Source organism: Alligator sinensis, unplaced genomic scaffold (genome assembly GCF_000455745.1).
Source record: "Alligator sinensis unplaced genomic scaffold, ASM45574v1 scaffold849_1, whole genome shotgun sequence".
NCBI lineage: Eukaryota > Metazoa > Chordata > Crocodylia > Alligatoridae > Alligator > Alligator sinensis.
In genome coordinates, this window is record NW_005842271.1 from 152,111 (window position 1) to 157,544 (window position 5,434).

The 5,434-nt window shown below is 33.3% G+C and overlaps 1 protein-coding gene across 24 annotated transcripts in view; it reads right to left on the reverse strand.

The window, feature by feature from the left end:
- EYA4 (EYA transcriptional coactivator and phosphatase 4) overlaps positions 1 to 5,434 on the reverse strand; it is a 245,583-nt gene that overhangs the window by 82,677 nt on the left and 157,472 nt on the right. The gene's annotated exons all lie outside the window — the stretch shown is intronic.

The window sequence follows — 5,434 nt, forward strand, 5'->3', positions numbered from 1 at the left end:
AGACAGATTTGATAGTATAAGTCCATTTTAAAATCAATTTGTATATAAATGACCCTTATGGATTTCTTTGAAGTCTTTGGCAGCATTTTTATTCTAATAAGTTATATATAATTCAATGTTAATTATTTGAAAAAAAATCTCTGCCTTTAATGCAAATAACACAAAGCAATTAATGCACATTTCTTAAGTTTCACAATATACTCACCCTCCTTTTAGAAATGGAGAAGCTAAAGATGTAGCCTGTTGCCTCACAAGTCAGAAGCAAAGCCCTAATTTTTCCCAGCCTGTATTTTACCCACCAGTCATAAATGCATCTCTAATAAATGATAACAACTGAAAAGGTGCTGAGATTAGTTCATTCAATTATTTTTGTGTTTTGTTACATTAGTTTCTATCCCCTTTTTTCCCAGGTAGTTTACAAAATTATGACTTCCGAAGTATGGCATCATGCTATGGATTTAGATTTTCCTTTCAAATTTAGGGCTCCACCATGGATTTTAATACCAAAGCCATATGGAAGGGATGAAAATGGCTTTTTATCAGTGATAGCCCTTAGGGGCAATCTGCCTCACACTCACAAAGCAGGCAAAACGTTTCAAGGTGTACCAAGGAATCCCATGCTAGATGGTTAACTGTATTCCAATCTGCAGTAAGCACTACTTTTTTCCTTGCTTTATCTGAAGATTAATTACATTTATATTTTCCCCACCACAACATCTTTATTATAACCAAGCCGTAGCAAGGTCATCTGCAACAGGAAAATTGCTTACCACATGGAGTCAATCAAGGCCAATGGAGAGCAGAAGAAAGAGAAGGCCAGAGGTGGGGGTGAAGAGCAGGCAGAGATCCATTAGGTGCCAATGTGTCTGTTTAAATTTTTATTTTGTGCAGGAGGAGCAGGTGCCAGTTACTAGGTTAATATTGTGATAATATTTTTGTCTTTAGCCCTGATGTATTCATTGACAATTTTATTTTGGAATTATCTGATCTTTGTCCTCAGTTCCTTTTTCTCAAAATAATTTTTCACCATTTTTTGTCCTGTTATCTGAATCTGTCCTGTTTTTCCAAGGTGAGCTGCATTTTTACTCCTAGGTGTAGAAATGACTTGGGGAACATTCTAGTGTTCTTTAGTTTTATCTCCCATTAAGATCCATTTGCTCCAAGGCACATGGTTATGTGAGACATAAAAGCCCTTTATTTCTCCTTTTCCAACTGCAACTAGAACAATACATTAAAGTCTTTATCCAAAGTCACTATAAAGCAGTGGAGAAAATCCTGTTGACTCACTGATTATTTGAATCAAACCTAGCTGCCCAGTGGTTTGTTTGGTTTTTTTTGGTAGGGTGATCTCCCTAAACACTAGACTTAATGAGCAGTAGAAATCTTACATATGTAGTGAGCAGGTCATATACCAGCAGGTAAGAATTTTATATTAATATTCAAAGCAGTGCAAAGGCATAAAATGAGATTTGAACTGTTTTGACCAGATTTCATCATCTAATTGTATATCCACTTCCACATATCTGTCAACACTGCATTACATTTATTGTCTACTGGAAATATGATCTGTGTTAGATTAAATAAAATGAATGCAAATGGTTTACTGTAATGTCAGTTTTTGTTTAGCAGTTTTTTTCGACAGCAAAAAGTTAAAGAAAGTCTGGGGGTTTCCATCTTGTATGTATTTAAGAAAACAAAAGAGAGCTACCAAGGATAAACAACTGGTATTTTATTGCATATACAGTTTAATTCTCCCCAGGTGTTCACTAGAGATTAAAGTGTCATGATTTCCTATTCAAATACAATCAGCTTGAGGATATCCAAAAGACATTCCCATCTTAGAAAGTCATAGGAAGTTTCTCTCTTTCTTGTCAGGATGGAAAGACTGTTATTTTCTTTTGCACATTCAAACAGCATTTCTACAGATGCACAGACAAGAGCAGATTCCAGAATGAAAATCTAAGATTTCCCCAACTGTTACTGTTTAATGCACTTTTCGGCTCTGATATTAATCAGAGTTATTCAAGCAGGAAAAATATCCTACAACCTTTTGGTCTGCCAGAGAATAAAAACAGATTTGCTCTCTTCTGTACAAGAGATGGCTGTGATTCAACATCACGGCCTTTGTTCTGTGTTTGTCCAGTGCCTTGCACAATGAAGTCCTTGATAATGGATATGACTCCTTAGGCATCATGGAAATGCAAATGAATCAACAAATAAGGTTTAAAACGTAGTTTGTGTGTTATGAACAGGAATTTTCCATAGATTAAAAAAAGAATCTAGACTTGTGCTCTGTTTAGTTAAGTAGCACTAATAAGGGAAAAAAAATATCTCATGAAGCTCTGCACCTATATTTAAATCTATCCTCAATGCCTTTGCCTTGCAATGAACAAGGAAAGATCTTTTAAAATTTCAAAGATGACAATTAAAATTAAAATTTAACATTTTACCTCTTGTGCAGTAGATTTTAATTCACTGGAAACATCTAGTTCATCAGCTAAGGTACCACAGTCTTACTGTATATTAGATTATAACAACAGGTTAGGGGTTCCAAATAATTGTTTAAATAAAATGGTTGAGATAACTCAAGTATCCTCATTTTTTTTCAAAGCATACATTTACCAGAGTCCCGTGTTTATTGATTTCATCAGAAGCAGGTTTTGCCTCAGAGGGCATGTCTACACCTGCTCATTTACTGAACAGTAACTGAAATTACAAAACATATTCTCAGCATAATTGTTGACCAGTATCTCAGAATAGGTTTGAAAAAGTAGATCATTTGGTTAATGCTAAAATGTCCTCACTGCTTTATTTCTCTGAAGCAGAAACTTGAAATTTGACAGAGGGAGAGAAGCATCTTTTACTGTCTCTGTCAACCCTCCCTTCCCCCAGATTTGGCAAACTGGTGTCTATTGTAAGCAGGTGGAAAGATGTGTGTTACATTTTTCCCTTAGTAGTTTCTTTAAACAGTGGGTAACTCCTACTACAACTACCTATTGCTCTCTTAGGTCTGATGTGGAAAAGTTAAATTCAAACCCTGCTGGTGGCTATGTAGATCAAATACAGTTTCTGAGGATGATATGCTTTTTATATATATTATGGTTGTATAGATTTTTAAAACATCTAGAAATTGCAAAGCAAAAGATGTATATATGTTGCAAAAATTTGCATCCAAAATTAGGACGTCACAAAAAAAGTTGATTATACAACTTCAATTCAGCCCCTTTGTGTATACACATTATGATGCACTTAATTCTGTTCTCGTGTAAACTTTTTTTCTACATGAATCATGCTTCATTTTGTAAACATGTCTCTTTTGATTTGAGTGATTTGATTTGAGTGATTTGAGGGGTTTACTCCTGAGTCTGCTATGGACACTGTAGGTGATTCTTGGGCAAGATTCTGTAACAAGGTGTACACAGAAGCTAGCCAAATAAGATTGTATTGGAATCCTGTAGCATGTCCTAGCTTTTGAGTACTTGATTTTGCAACTGATTTTGTATGTAATACTGTACTTAATAAAAAGTTCAAACCTTGTCTAGAATATCTTGTAGTTTCATTTCTAGTTTTTTTCTCAGTACAACTATAAAGTCACTCTTAACATTTTTTCTTCAGTAAAGCAAAAAAAAGAAAATAAAACAAAGACAGAATAGAACAAAACAACTGGTCCACTTTCAAAAACAATAGAATTAGAAATAGAAGAAAAATCATTCATATTTAGTATATATATTATACTATGACAAATACAATGGATCTGTCATGTTAGAAAGATGTTAGCCATTTGTATTGTCAAGTTAATTATACAACTAAGGTAAGCGTTCACTCCTCCTACAATCCAGAACTCTTTTGTGTGGTCATAATTTCTAATAGGAGACCACATTAACACTAAATTCCTATATTTTAACTTGATCATTGTTAAACTAAGTGATTTGATATATAAAACTATTTTACTGTACATATAAACTATTTTATATCAATATGTTATAGCATATACACACAGATAGAATATTACACTAGGCAGGAAGACAAAAAATATAATATAATTTCCTAGTCTAAATAAAATATTTTCAAATTAAAGCTTAATAAAAAAAAACAAAAACCTATAAATGGTTTATTCTTCAAGCACCAATTTTGCATTAGGTAGCATTTGTAGCATCTTCAAAGCTAAGTGAACTTAGAAGAGGTATTAAAGACAGTTTGTTTCACAGTTAAATAATTTATATTTTGAATTTGTCACAGATGACACTTTGGAAGACAAATGAGTCTTGACATTTCTTTCACAGCAAAATTTTTACTAAATTTCTATAAGAAAGCATCTTTGCTCTTTAGGAAAAAAAATTGTACCATGTTTTTCTTACGTTTCTCTAGCTTGCAGCACGCTCTACAAACATTCCAAACTTCTCTCTCTGAAAAACACTCAACTGTATACAGTTAAAAAATCAGCTACTTTTGAACTTCTAAAATTAAGCAAACTAAGAGTTTCCTTTTATTTAAAATTACCTTTTAGAGCTACTTGAGGTTTGCTGACAGAACTGCTTAGATCTGTCAGCTATTCCTGTTTCCCAGTGCCAGCAGCCCTGGTGTCTAACCAGAGGCACATTTTGACAAAACACAGACATAGAAATAAATTTTGTTATTTCTCATCCAAATTTCACTTTTTTGTGAATATTTTCCATCTGTGCTCTGAATGTTTTCTTGGTGAACAGAGACAACTTAGCTCTCTTCATCATTTTGAATAATTATTATTTGAACTTGAATCTGACAAAAAATAGCCCATGAACACACAGGAGCAGAATGGGATTGTAACACCCATATAGGAATTACAACTAAATTTAGACAAAAACTAACAAAACAGATGACCATTCACATAATTGTTATTGAAAAATCATATCACACATACCAGGTCCAAATGAGACAGCCACCTCTTTTATTTACATAGATCTATATAATCAATGTACACAATATAACTTACAATTCTTAAACTGTTGGTGTAGCTTTTATAACACAACATGATGTCTGTTCTAGGCAATAAACATGACTAAAGCAAAGACAGAGGTATGTACATGCTAAATCATATAAGCCTTTTGTGTGGAATATGCATATATGCATGTACATGTACAGTGGTTTATGTCTGAAGTGTTACATGTATGGTAATTTGTGATATTACCTAAAAAAACCAGTACTGTGGCATAATACTCCCCCATTAAATTTTTCTTAGAAAAAATTGTTAGCATTGTTTTTTCTGAATACTTTCTTGGGTGGTTGTCTGTATGGTTTTATGATTTTCTTTGATGTTAAGAGACTGATTTTTCTGCCCAACGTGTTTTGTCACTATCTGAAAATAGATAAGTATTGAAAAGAGCTGCATATATGTAGTGGAAGGAAGGGTTTGTTTTTACAAAAGTATGCAAAAGAATAGCAGAAACGTGTAGGG